At 32.2% G+C, this 16,149-nt stretch overlaps 1 long non-coding RNA gene across 2 annotated transcripts; it reads right to left on the bottom strand.

The window, feature by feature from the left end:
- Positions 1-1,909: 1,909 nt before the first annotated feature.
- On the bottom strand, positions 1,910-5,354 carry LOC137489851 (uncharacterized). Of its 2 annotated transcripts, none has more exons than XR_011009211.2 (4): positions 4,953-5,354; positions 4,098-4,137; positions 3,855-3,999; positions 1,910-2,507 (listed from the first exon to the last, which is right to left on the bottom strand). It is a non-coding gene; the product is annotated as an uncharacterized lncRNA (long non-coding RNA). The 2 variants fall into 2 exon arrangements; XR_012382617.1 differs by having other exon boundaries at positions 3,855-3,987; positions 4,953-5,032.
- Positions 5,355-16,149: the final 10,795 nt, after the last annotated feature.

Raw genomic sequence — 16,149 nt, 5'->3', positions numbered from 1 at the left:
TTATTCTGAAAATAAAAATTAACTTTGTATAATGTTTTATTGAATGCAAGATAAAAAATAAAATATTTTCCAAGAGATGGATTGCGGCTGGAAGAGCATCTGCTGCATAAAAACATGCTGGAAAAGTTGGCGGTTCATAGAGCTGTGGCGACCCCTGGTTAATAAAGGGACTAAGCCAAAAAGTAAAATAAAATATGTATTTTTTGTAGACAAGAACTTCACAGTAACTTATAAGTACAGCACAGAACTTTTTTACTTCTAGTTTAGATAATTTAAAGGTTTGCATATTTATTTTGTTGGTTAATGGCTATGTATTTTTAATCATTTTGAACTATTCACAGCATTTGAAAGGATATCTTATCGTCATTGTTACCTCATTTCTCACTATTTTCATGATTCTTACAATGCAGCAAATCTTAAAATCATTTGATCATAAAGAAAATAATTAACAAATTAACCCACATGCAGGACAAAGACATGATGTGGAATCATTATTTAACACAAAGTTCATCTATTGTCATCAAAACATACTGTTACACAAACAGTTGAAGATTTAGAAAGTAAAAATAATCAGATAAAGAGTGGTTTTCAAACAAATACATGTCTTTAAAAAGGTTATATTTAGAAACATTTACATATTTTAAGAGCTTTTATCCATATTTCAAATAAAGTGAAAACAATTAAACATCACATGATGACCATTAATGAAAAACTTACAGAATTACATCCACACATTTTATTCTGAACTCATAATATTTGTGATGAACATAGATCACTATTGCTAATAACTTGTGATTAAAGAAGATACTAATGTTTAGCTTTTTTTTTTACAGCTTTTTTTTTTTTTTTTTTTACCACAACTGTACATGTGACAATACAATTTCTTGTCCATGTTGAAGATAATACATCTACATATGTTAACTGCCCTTTTACTCAAAGGGGATGAGTAGAGCCCCGTAGAAAAGGAAAAAGTATTCACATTTCAAACGAGAAATGAGTGAGAGAATATCAGCAAGACTATTATCTATGCTATGTTCAATAAATAATGTTGGATATAATAGTCTGATATATACTAATCAAGTCAATAAAAGCTGTTTTAAAAAAATACTCATTGTAAAATAACAAATTTATGTCTGGCATTCATATATGTCATAAATATATGCACAATGACCTTATTCAAATAGTCTTTAGTTCATTAAAAATAGTATTTGTTCCATTTTATTACAAAAAGGCTTTAAACTACATTACCCACAATCCTTTGTCGATGTATAGATGGGACGGGAAAGACATGGCGCTACAAATTGTAGTTCATTGAAAGCTGTAGTTAGGGTTAAGTTTAGGGTTACGATCTTGGTTAATCGGTAACTATTTGAAACACAGCGATAACTCATTGATAAAGGACACTGTTAGTAAAGTGGCAAAGTTAGCAAAACATAGTTAGCAACACGAAGGATCTTTTAATTTGGCTTAGAAGTTATAGTCCAATCACAATGTCGCAATCTACGTCACACTTTGTCTCTATTTGGTAATCTTCCGGTTGAAGGTAGATTATAATAACCTTATAATATAACTTAAATATCAAAATGTGCATTAATATTACATGTTATTTATTCTCTTATTAAAAATACAAATGTATATTTACCGTGAGATTCCTTTGTGGGGGTAACCTGATGTGCAAAATGATCATAGTAAAACCAGATCATAGGCAGTATACTAAATTTGAAACGAATAATAAAATAATAAAAACAGCATCATGTTTGAAAACATTTCCAGCATTTCCTGTAACTAAACACTGCGTCCTGTAGGTATACAAATATAAATATGTCAAACTTAAATGACAAATATAGTGCCCATTAAATAGTAAAAATAGTAGTTCATTGAAAATGAGTATGCAAATAAACACAATACATTTTTAATGAAACATTTATAATTTATTTATAATGCCACAAAAAAAAAAAAAAAAAATCACGCAAACATGCAAAAACAAAAAATATATATATTTATAACAGTTTTTAATGCAATAATATATTACCATACATATATAAATGATTAAAAACAATTATAATTGAAGGAAATTTATATTTTGTATTATCATTATTATATTTATTTTGTGATATTTATTCATGTCATACATGTGGTATGTCAAGCTGAAGTAAAACTGCACTGCAAAAAATCTTTTCAAATAATGCCTTTGGAAATGCCATTATAATAAACAGCTTTCACAACAACAAGAAGTCAAGTTCATGACCAATGCAAATTATGTTTATAATAACAACTTTCTGAACTTAAACATCAAAAGTAGAATAAGTTCAAAACATATTCAAGTATTTACTGAAGAATAGCAAAAACAATTTTTACAAAACACTGAGAACCAAAGTGTGCTTGGCGAGTACAGGTGTTTATGCTGACTAGACTGTCATATTGCAATCCGGTTAGCATGAGGAGACTTGGGCGTAAAGTGTCAGGAATTCCTGGAGGGCTCCCATGTGTTATTCCAGGTTTTGCCACTGTAAAGTATTAAAAGTGCACAATATCATTACTGAACAAAGAATGAGTGTTAGGTTTCATTTAGAAAGTTCAGTGATATTTATTTATATATGTAAAGTGTCATTAAACCTGGCACTCTTGAATTAACTGTATAATAGGTTAAACATCTCCAGCATGTTTCCATGTATTCCAAGCAGATCTGTCAGTTCTACAAACTCAGAGATCAGGATAGTGACTGCACTTCTCATTATGAACACCCTTATCCTTCCCATACATTTTTATCACCACTGATGTCCCCTGTTGTAGTTTTCATTGAAGGGAATGCTGACACAAACTCCAGCATGTTTTTTTTTTTTTTTAAATAGCAGAATATGGGTATTATTGGGCCAAAACCTTAAAAAATATAAGATGCAAGATTTGAATCTTGATGAACATATTGTTAATTCACTTCTTGCAATTTAAAACACACATCTCATGTTTGACTCATCAATTATATGAAAACTACAACAGCATACAGTGCTCCACCCTAAAAATATTTCTAAATTATAACAAGCTTATTGTTTTACAAGGCTAAACATTAATTTCATGCCTGCATGATTCACTGCTTTTACTGAAACCCATTACATTCTTAACTCAAACTAGTTGACTTTATAAAAAAAAACTGCATGGAAAATGTTGCCTTAAACCCTTTATGTTTTTACACAAGGTGAAACTAAACAGCCCTCTTTAAATTAACCTAGAACCTTTACAATCTTCTTGGACTTACAGTAATATTTTAATTCAAGTATGGCTGTTAAGTTGTACCCTGTATAAAATGTAAGGGGTTTAAGGCACTGGGTTTCTATACAATTTTCTAGTAAAGTCAACTAGATTGGGTTAAAGGAATAGTTCACTATTTACTCTCCCTCAAGTGGTTGTAAACCTTTTTTTAAAAACTTCCAAGTTACTTTGTGTTGAACATGAAGGAAGTTTTTGAAGAAAGCTTAAAAGCTGAAAACATTGACATGCATAGTAGGAAAAAACAAATACCATGGAAGTTAATGTTTGCAGGTTTTCATCTTTCTTTAAAATATATTTTTTTGTGTTTAACTGAAGAAAGCAAGTCAGACATATTTGGAACAAGTGAAGTATGAGTCATTAATGACAGAATTTTCCTTTTTGGGTGAATCTCTTTAAAAGTATACTGAAAGAAATGTCCTACTCCATGTAGCTAACTTCAGCTGCATGTGTAGCCCCATAAGTACTTATCTAGAAATCAAAACAATAATCACGTTAGTCCCATTTTAGGCCTTTTATATCATATTGGCCACAGAATGGACTACTTAGTGTTGCAATGAAATTAAAAAATTAATAAAACTATGACATACCACACAATACAAGACAAACAGTGAATTTTCAGCTCTGCCTTAGCTGTACACAAGATGAGGTTCCAGCTTCAACACTGATCTTGAGTGGGGCAGTTGTGCAGCTCTGTGAGGTTGTGACTGTTCAGATGCAGTGCTGTGAAGAGTTCTTTATTAAAAGAAAGTACATTCTTTTAAAATCTGTACATAATAGCAAAGAAAATACAATGATTTTAAATAATGATTAATTCTGAACAAAAACCTTACCCTTAGTCAAGATGAATTCATATGTCAAAAGTTTCTGCATCTGAAATGAATAAAAACAGATGTGACATTAGTTAAACCCACTAAACTACTAGATACATCAGTACTGCATTAAGCAGTTGTAAAGTAATGTAAGGATAGTCCAAAATGAGCCTTAATCTGTTTAAGATAATGATTTAAAAAACGTTGCTTGTGTTAAAAACAATCCAGCCACTTGTAATACATATGATCAATGATAAATTTCTGAGAAGGTGCAAGGTAATCCTTGAGTTTTACCATTACCATCCTGACTGACATAATATTGGACAAAGAAGACAGCTTGTTGTGCCTCTTTACCACAATTTAGAGATGATAGATTCTTTCTTTTATTAAATAAATTGGTAAAGGCCAAATTATACTTGTAATAGTGTAAGATATTCATTGTGACATACATCAGCTTAAGTTATACTTGAGCTTTTGTTATGTTTTATATATATATATATATATATATGTGTGTGTGTGTGTGTGTGTGTGTGTGTGTTTTAAGAAAATAATTGTTTTGACAATGTAGCCTTTAAACCTTTGGAAACACTTGATGTTCTTTAATATCGAAACAATTACGAATACATTTGTATTATTAGAGTTGCATACTGCATATTATATATAGATTTTGCACGAATTCTATTGTGGAAAACAACAATCCGGTAACACTGTTCCTCATCTTAAAATGTATATATTGTTCTGAGCTATGCATGACCAACGTTATATTTGAGAAAAATATGTTTTTAATAAATGAACTTGATGTAATTAGATAACGTCGCTAGTTTACAGTACATGCTTTATTAACAAATCGTCTTTATTTGTTTACTTTTTACTTACCTTGTGGAAAACCGCAGTGAACCTTGGGATCGCAATGAACCTTGGGATAGCGAGCATAGACTGTAAAAAATAGATCGCCACATACAATGACCCCAACTTCAATAAATAATTTAAAATGAAAAAAGATCAGCCGAAAACATTTTTAAACTTAGTACTTGAAATTTAATATTTTTTAAAGTAAAAAAAATAATAAATAATATGAATGAATCAAAGTTTTATTAGTAGTATAGTTTTATAGTTAACCTAAACTGGACAACCGAATATATTTTCACTCATTAAATATAAAGTAAATGATAACATATTTATAAACACCAACTAATCTCCAATAAAAATAGATTATGCAGCATTAACGTAATATTTAATGTTGACAGTTGAACTCATCTGAGAACTCACCGCTAATGCAGTTTGACCAATAGCAGAGCGGCGTTAAACTCACCGTGAAGGGATGTCACGTGGACCGAAGTTTATTCATACAGTAGTTTCGACCCAGTTTACAGACGCTTTTCATGAACAAAATAAAAATTAAATATTTTTAAAAGAAGAAAACTGCGATAATAGGCGTAAATCAGGTTTTAAAAAGTGCGTTGACATCTATTGGTAATTATACGAGCCTCCAGCGTCTCCCTATGACGCTTCAGGCTCAGGTACAGATTCTATAGGGAATCCCTGCACGTCTAAATGTGACGCTAAAGGGGTACCCTGTGCGTCAATAACTTACGCCGAGGGTTCCTGACCAAGCGTCAGTATATGACGAGTTGGGAGTGAGAATGTGTTGCAATGATGGTCCAGGATCAACAGTAGTGAATTTACACTGTATTTTAATGATGATGGTCCAGGATCAACATTAGTGAATTTACACTGTATTTTAATGATGATGGTCCCGGATCAACATTAGTGAATTTACATTGTATTTTAATGATGATGGTCCAGGATCAACATTAGTGAATTTACACTGTATTTAAAAGATGATGGTCCAGGATCAACATTAGTGAATTTACACTGTATTTTATGATGATGGTCCAGGATCAACATTAGTGAATTTACACTGTATTTTAATGATGATGGTCTAGGATCAACACTAGTGAATTTACACTGTATTTAAAAGATGATGGTCCAGGATCAACATTAGTGAATTTACACTGTATTTTAAAGGTGATGGTCCAGGATCAACATTAGTGAATTTACACTGTATTTTAATGATGATGGTCTAGGATCAACATTAGTGAATTTACACTGTATTTTAAAGATGATGGTCCAGGATCAACATTAGTGAATTTACACTGTATTTTAAAGGTGATGGTCCAGGATCAACATTAGTGAATTTACACTGTATTTTAACGATGATGGTCCAGGATCAACATTAGTGAATTTACACTGTAATTTAAAGATGATGGTCCAGGATCAACATTAGTAAATTTACATTGTATTTAAACAATGATGGTCCAGGATCAACACTAGTGAATTTACACTGTATTTAAAAGATGATGGTCCAGGATCAACATTAGTGAATTTACACTTTATATTAAAGATGATGGTCCAGGATCAACATTAGTGAATTTACACTGTATTTTAATGATGATGGTCTAGGATCAACACTAGTGAATTTACACTGTATTTAAAAGATGATGGTCCAGGATCAACATTAGTGAATTTACACTGTATTTTAAAGATGATGGTCCAGGATCAACATTAGTGAATTTACATTGTATTTAAACAATGATGGTCCAGGATCAACATTAGTGAATTTACACTGTAATTTAATGATGCTGGTCCAGGATCAACATTAGTAAATTTACACTGTATTTAAAAGATGATGGTCCAGGACCAACATTAGTGAATTTACACTGTATTTTAAAGATGATGGTCCAGGATCAACATTAGTGAATTTACATTGTATTTAAACAATGATGGTCCAGGATCAACACTAGTGAATTTACACTGTATTTTAATGATGATGGTCTAGGATCAACATTAGTAAATTTACACTGTATTTAAAAGATGATGGTCCAGTATCAACATTAGTGAATTTACACTGCATTTTAAAGATGATGGTCCAGGATCAACATTAGTAAATTTACATTGTATTTAAACAATGATGGTCCAGGATCAACACTAGTGAATTTACACTGTATTTAAAAGATGATGGTCCAGGATCAACATTAGTGAATTTACACTGTATTTTAATGATGATGGTCCAGGATCAACATTAGTGAATTTACACTGTAATTTAATGATGCTGGTCCAGGATCAACATTATTGAATTTACACTGTATTTTAATGATGATGGTCCAGGATCAACATTAGTGAATTTACACTGTATTGGTATAAATTTAATTCTGGGAAGTTTTTGAGTTTAATTTTGTATGATACAGAGATAGCGAACAGATCTTCAAAGCTGACTGAGGTGAGGTGCGAACTTGGGTCGCTATGAATACTACAGTGCCAAGTGTCGATGCACTAACCACTACACCACAGGCTCCTAATTTACACTGTAATTTAATGATGATGGTCCAAGATCAACATTAGTGAGTTTACACTGTATTTTAATGATGATTGTCCAGGATCAAAATTAGTAAATTCACACTGTATTTACACAATGATGGTCCAGGATCAACATTAGTGAATTTACACTGTATTTTAAAGATGATGGTCCAGGATCAACACTAGTGAATTTACACTGTATTTTAATGATGATGGTCCAGGATCAACATTAGTAAACTTACACTGTATTTAAAAGATGATGGTCCAGGATCAACATTAGTGAATTTACACTGTATTTTAATGATGATGGTCCAGGATCAACATTAGTGAGATTACACTGTATTTTAATGATGATGGTCCACAATCAACATTTGTGAATTTACACTGTAATTAAAAGATGATGGTCCAGGATCAACATTAGTGAATTTACACTGTATTTTAAAGATGATGTTGCAGGATCAACAGTAGTGAATTTACACTGTATCGGTATAAATTTAATTTTGGGAGGTTTTTTAGTTTAAGTTTGTTTGATACAGAGATAGGGGACAGATCTTATAGTGGATTGAGGTGAGATTCGAACTCAAGTCACTATGAAAACTACAGTGCCAAGTGTCAATGCACCAACCCACGACACCACAGGCACCTACTAATTGCACCGTATTAAAATGATAGTGATGGTTCAGGATCAACATTAGTGAGTTTACACTGTATTTTAATGATGATGGTCCAGGATTAACATTAGTGAGTTTACACTTTATTTAAAAGATGATGGTCCAGGATTAACATTAATGAAATTGAGCTGTATTTAAAAGATGATGGTCCAGGATCATGAGTAGTGAATTTACACTGTATTTTAAAGATGATGGTCCAGGATTAACATTAGTGAATTTACACTGTATTTCAATGATGATGGTCCAGGATCAACACTAGTGAATTTACGCTGTATTTTAATGATGATGGTCCAGGAACAACATTAGTAAATTTACACTCTATTTAAAAGATGATGGTCCAGGATCAACATTAGTGAATTTACACTGTACTTTAAAGATGATGGTCGCGGATCAACATTAGTGAATTTACACTGTATTTAAAAGATGATGGTCCAGGATCAACATTAGTGAATTTACACTGTATTTAAAAGATGATGGTCCAGGATCAACATTAGTGAATTTACACTGTATTTTAAAGATGATGGTCGCAGATCAACATTAGTGAATTTACACTGTATTTAAAAGATGATGGTCCAGGATCAACATTAGTGAATTTACACTGTATTTAAAAGATGATGGTCCAGGATCAACACTAGTGAATTTACACTGTATTTTAATGATGATGGTCCAGGGTCAACAGTAGTGAATTTACACTGTATTTTAATGATGATGGTCCAAGATCAACATTAGTGAATTTACTCTGTATTTTAATGATGATTGTCCAGGATCAACATTAGTAAATTCACACTGTATTTACACACTGATGGTCCAGGATCAACATTAGTGAAGTTACATTGTATTTTAATGATGATGGTCCAGGATCAACATTAGTGAATTTACACTGTATTTTAATGATGATTTTCCAGGATCAACATTAGTAAATTCACACTGTATTTACACAATGATGGTCCAGGATCAACATTAGTGAATTTACAATGTACTTTAAAGATGATGGTCCAGGATCAACATTAGTGAATTTAGACTGTATTTTAATGATGATGGTCGCGGATCAACATTAGTGAATTTACACTGTATTTAAAAGATGATGGTCCAGGATCAACATTAGTGAATTTACACTGTATTTAAAAGATGATGGTCCAGGATCAACATTAGTGAATTTACACTGTATTTTAAAGATGATGGTCCAGGATTAACACTAGTGAATTTACAATGTATTTTAATGATGATGGTCCAGGAACAACATTAGTAAATTTACACTGTATTTAAAAAATGATGATCCAGGATCAACAGTAGTGAATTTACACTGTATTTTAATGATGATGGTCCAGGATCAACACTAGTGAATTTACACTGTATTTAAAAGATGATGGTCCAGGATCAACATTAGTGAATTTACACTGTATTGGTATAAATTTAATTCTGGGAAGTTTTGAGTTTAATTTTGTATGATACAGAAATAGGGAACAGATCTTCAAAGTTGATTTATGTGAGATTTGAACTTGGGTCGCTATGAATACTACAGTGCCAATTGTTGATGCACTAACCACTACGCCATAGGCACCTACTAATTACACAGTATTGAAATGATAGTGATGGTTCAGGATTAACATTAGTGAATTTACACTGTATTTTAAAGATGATGGTCCAGGATCAACATTAGTGAATTTACACTGTATTTAGAAGATGATGATCCAGGATCAACATTAGTGAATTTACACTGTATTTTAAAGATGATGGTCCAGGATCAACACTAGTGAATTTACACTGTATTTTAATGATGATGGTCCAGGATCAACATTAGTAAACTTACACTGTATTTTAAAGATGATGGTCCAGGATCAACACTAGTGAATTTACACTGTATTTTAATGATGATGGTCCAGGAACAACATTAGTGAATTTAAATTGTATTTAAACAATGATGGTCCAGGATCAACACTAGTGAATTTACACTGTAATTTAATGATGATGGTCCAGGATCAACACTGGTGAATTTACACTGTATTTTAATCATGATGGTCCAGGATCAAAATTAGTGAATTTACACTGTATTTAAAAGATGATGGTCCAGGATCAACATTAGTGAATTTACAATGTACTTTAAAGATGATGGTCCAGGATCAACATTAGTGAATTTAGACTGTATTTTAATGATGATGGTCGCGGATCAACATTAGTGAATTTACACTGTATTTTAATGATGATTGTCCAGGATCAAAATGAGTAAATTCACACTGTATTTACACAATGATGGTCCAGAATCAACATTAGTGAATTTACACTGTACTTAAAAGATGATGGTCCCGGATCAACATTAGTGAATTTACACTGTATTTTAATGATGATGGTCCACAATCAACATTAGTGAATTTACACTGTATTTTAATGATGATGGTCCAGGATCAACATTAGTGAATTTACACTTTGTTTTATAGATGATGGTCCAGAATCAACATTAGTGAATTTACACTGTACTTAAAAGATGATGGTCCCGGATCAACACTAGTGAATTTACACTGTATTTTAAAGATGATGGTCCAGGATCAACATTAGTGAATTTACACAGTATTTTAATGATGATGGTCCAGGATCAACACTGGTGAATTTACACTGTATTTAAAAGATGATGGTCCAGGATCAACATTAGTGAGTTTACACGGTATTTTAATGATGATGGTCCAGGATCAACATTAGTGAATTTAGACTGTATTTTAATGATGATGGTCGCGGATAAACATTAGTGAATTTACACTGTATTTAAAAGATGATGGTCCAGGATCAACATTAGTGAATTTACACTGTATTTTAAAGATGATGGTCCAGGATCAACATTAGTGAATTTACACTGCATTTTAATGATGATGGTCCAGGATCAACATTAGTGAATTTAAAAGATGATGGTCCAGGATCAACACTAGTGAATTAACGCTGTATTTTAATGATGATGGTCCAGGAACACTAGTCAATAGTGGAACAGATCTTCAAAGTTGTTAGAGGTGAGATTTAAACTTGGGTTGCTATGAATACTACAGTGCCAAGTATCGTTGCACTAACCACTACACCACAGGCACCTACTAATTACACAGTATGGAAATGATAGTGATGGTTCGCGGATAAACATTAGTGAATTTACACTGTATTTAAAAGATGATGGTCCAGGATCAACATAAGTGAATTTACACTGTATTTTAATGATGATGGTCCAGGATCAACATTAGTGAATTTACACTGTATTTTAATGATGATGGTCCAGGATCAACACTGGTGAATTTACACTGTATTTAAAAGATGATGGTCCAGGATCAACATTAGTGAGTTTACACGGTATTTTAATGATGATGGTCCAGGATCAACATTAGTTAATTTAGACTGTATTTTAATGATGATGGTCGCGGATAAACATTAGTGAATTTACACTGTATTTAAAAGATGATGGTCCAGGATCAACATTAGTGAATTTACACTGTATTTAAAAGATGATGGTCCAGGATCAACATTAGTGAATTTACACTGTATTTTAAAGATGATGGTCCAGGATCAACACTAGTGAATTTACACTGTATTTTAATGATGATGGTCTAGGATCAACACTAGTGAATTTACACTGTATTTAAAAGATGATGGTCCAGGATCAACATTAGTGAATTTACACTGTATTTTAAAGATGATGGTCCAGGATCAACATTAGTGAATTTACATTGTATTTAAACAATGATGGTCCAGGATCAACATTAGTGAATTTACACTGTAATTTAATGATGCTGGTCCAGGATCAACATTAGTAAATTTACACTGTATTTAAAAGATGATGGTCCAGGACCAACATTAGTGAATTTACACTGTATTTTAAAGATGATGGTCCAGGATCAACATTAGTGAATTTACATTGTATTTAAACAATGATGGTCCAGGATCAACACTAGTGAATTTACACTGTATTTTAATGATGATGGTCTAGGATCAACATTAGTAAATTTACACTGTATTTAAAAGATGATGGTCCAGTATCAACATTAGTGAATTTACACTGTATTTTAAAGATGATGGTCCAGGATCAACATTAGTAAATTTACATTGTATTTAAACAATGATGGTCCAGGATCAACACTAGTGAATTTACACTGTATTTAAAAGATGATGGTCCAGGATCAACATTAGTGAATTTACACTGTATTTTAATGATGATGGTCCAGGATCAACATTAGTGAATTTACACTGTAATTTAATGATGCTGGTCCAGGATCAACATTATTGAATTTACACTGTATTTTAATGATGATGGTCCAGGATCAACATTAGTGAATTTACACTGTATTGGTATAAATTTAATTCTGGGAAGTTTTTGAGTTTAATTTTGTATGATACAGAGATAGCGAACAGATCTTCAAAGCTGACTGAGGTGAGGTGCGAACTTGGGTCGCTATGAATACTACAGTGCCAAGTGTCGATGCACTAACCACTACACCACAGGCTCCTAATTTACACTGTAATTTAATGATGATGGTCCAAGATCAACATTAGTGAGTTTACACTGTATTTTAATGATGATTGTCCAGGATCAAAATTAGTAAATTCACACTGTATTTACACAATGATGGTCCAGGATCAACATTAGTGAATTTACACTGTATTTTAAAGATGATGGTCCAGGATCAACACTAGTGAATTTACACTGTATTTTAATGATGATGGTCCAGGATCAACATTAGTAAACTTACACTGTATTTAAAAGATGATGGTCCAGGATCAACATTAGTGAATTTACACTGTATTTTAATGATGATGGTCCAGGATCAACATTAGTGAGATTACACTGTATTTTAATGATGATGGTCCACAATCAACATTTGTGAATTTACACTGTAATTAAAAGATGATGGTCCAGGATCAACATTAGTGAATTTACACTGTATTTTAAACATGATGTTGCAGGATCAACAGTAGTGAATTTACACTGTATCGGTATAAATTTAATTTTGGGAGGTTTTTTAGTTTAAGTTTGTTTGATACAGAGATAGGGGACAGATCTTTAAAGTGGATTGAGGTGAGATTCGAACTCAAGTCACTATGAAAACTACAGTGCCAAGTGTCAATGCACCAACCCACGACACCACAGGCACCTACTAGTTGCACCGTATTAAAATGATAGTGATGGTTCAGGATCAACATTAGTGAGTTTACACTGTATTTTAATGATGATGGTCCAGGATTAACATTAGTGAGTTTACACTTTATTTAAAAGATGATGGTCCAGGATTAACATTAATGAAATTGAGCTGTATTTAAAAGATGATGGTCCAGGATCATGAGTAGTGAATTTACACTGTATTTTAAAGATGATGGTCCAGGATTAACATTAGTGAATTTACACTGTATTTCAATGATGATGGTCCAGGATCAACACTAGTGAATTTACGCTGTATTTTAATGATGATGGTCCAGGAACAACATTAGTAAATTTACACTCTATTTAAAAGATGATGGTCCAGGATCAACATTAGTGAATTTACACTGTACTTTAAAGATGATGGTCGCGGATCAACATTAGTGAATTTACACTGTATTTAAAAGATGATGGTCCAGGATCAACTTTAGTGAATTTACACTGTATTTAAAAGATGATGGTCCAGGATCAACATTAGTGAATTTACACTGTATTTTAAAGATGATGGTCGCAGATCAACATTAGTGAATTTACACTGTATTTAAAAGATGATGGTCCAGGATCAACATTAGTGAATTTACACTGTATTTAAAAGATGATGGTCCAGGATCAACACTAGTGAATTTACACTGTATTTTAATGATGATGGTCCAGGGTCAACAGTAGTGAATTTACACTGTATTTTAATGATGATGGTCCAAGATCAACATTAGTGAATTTACTCTGTATTTTAATGATGATTGTCCAGGATCAACATTAGTAAATTCACACTGTATTTACACACTGATGGTCCAGGATCAACATTAGTGAAGTTACATTGTATTTTAATGATGATGGTCCAGGATCAACATTAGTGAATTTACACTGTATTTTAATGATGATTTTCCAGGATCAACATTAGTAAATTCACACTGTATTTACACAATGATGGTCCAGGATCAACATTAGTGAATTTACAATGTACTTTAAAGATGATGGTCCAGGATCAACATTAGTGAATTTAGACTGTATTTTAATGATGATGGTCGCGGATCAACATTAGTGAATTTACACTGTATTTAAAAGATGATGGTCCAGGATCAACATTAGTGAATTTACACTGTATTTAAAAGATGATGGTCCAGGATCAACATTAGTGAATTTACACTGTATTTTAAAGATGATGGTCCAGGATTAACACTAGTGAATTTACAATGTATTTTAATGATGATGGTCCAGGAACAACATTAGTAAATTTACACTGTATTTAAAAAATGATGATCCAGGATCAACAGTAGTGAATTTACACTGTATTTTAATGATGATGGTCCAGGATCAACACTAGTGAATTTACACTGTATTTAAAAGATGATGGTCCAGGATCAACATTAGTGAATTTACACTGTATTGGTATAAATTTAATTCTGGGAAGTTTTGAGTTTAATTTTGTATGATACAGAAATAGGGAACAGATCTTCAAAGTTGATTTATGTGAGATTTGAACTTGGGTCGCTATGAATACTACAGTGCCAATTGTTGATGCACTAACCACTACGCCATAGGCACCTACTAATTACACAGTATTGAAATGATAGTGATGGTTCAGGATTAACATTAGTGAATTTACACTGTATTTTAAAGATGATGGTCCAGGATCAACATTAGTGAATTTACACTGTATTTAGAAGATGATGATCCAGGATCAACATTAGTGAATTTACACTGTATTTTAAAGATGATGGTCCAGGATCAACACTAGTGAATTTACACTGTATTTTAATGATGATGGTCCAGGATCAACATTAGTAAACTTACACTGTATTTTAAAGATGATGGTCCAGGATCAACACTAGTGAATTTACACTGTATTTTAATGATGATGGTCCAGGAACAACATTAGTGAATTTAAATTGTATTTAAACAATGATGGTCCAGGATCAACACTAGTGAATTTACACTGTAATTTAATGATGATGGTCCAGGATCAACACTGGTGAATTTACACTGTATTTTAATCATGATGGTCCAGGATCAAAATTAGTGAATTTACACTGTATTTAAAAGATGATGGTCCAGGATCAACATTAGTGAATTTACAATGTACTTTAAAGATGATGGTCCAGGATCAACATTAGTGAATTTAGACTGTATTTTAATGATGATGGTCGCGGATCAACATTAGTGAATTTACACTGTATTTTAATGATGATTGTCCAGGATCAAAATGAGTAAATTCACACTGTATTTACACAATGATGGTCCAGAATCAACATTAGTGAATTTACACTGTACTTAAAAGATGATGGTCCCGGATCAACATTAGTGAATTTACACTGTATTTTAATGATGATGGTCCACAATCAACATTAGTGAATTTACACTGTATTTTAATGATGATGGTCCAGGATCAACATTAGTGAATTTACACTTTGTTTTATAGATGATGGTCCAGAATCAACATTAGTGAATTTACACTGTACTTAAAAGATGATGGTCCCGGATCAACACTAGTGAATTTACACTGTATTTTAAAGATGATGGTCCAGGATCAACATTAGTGAATTTACACAGTATTTTAATGATGATGGTCCAGGATCAACACTGGTGAATTTACACTGTATTTAAAAGATGATGGTCCAGGATCAACATTAGTGAGTTTACACGGTATTTTAATGATGATGGTCCAGGATCAACATTAGTGAATTTAGACTGTATTTTAATGATGATGGTCGCGGATAAACATTAGTGAATTTACACTGTATTTAAAAGATGATGGTCCAGGATCAACATTAGTGAATTTACACTGTATTTAAAAGATGATGGTCCAGGATCAACATTAGTGAATTTACACTGCATTTTAATGATGATGGTCCAGGATCAACATTAGTGAATTTAAAAGATG

The sequence above is a fragment of the Danio rerio genome, chromosome 7 (assembly GCF_049306965.1).
Source record: "Danio rerio strain Tuebingen ecotype United States chromosome 7, GRCz12tu, whole genome shotgun sequence".
Classification (NCBI taxonomy): Eukaryota; Metazoa; Chordata; class Actinopteri; order Cypriniformes; family Danionidae; genus Danio; species Danio rerio.
Note: the sequence above shows the minus strand (reverse complement) of the source record. Positions and strands in the feature narration are given on the sequence as shown.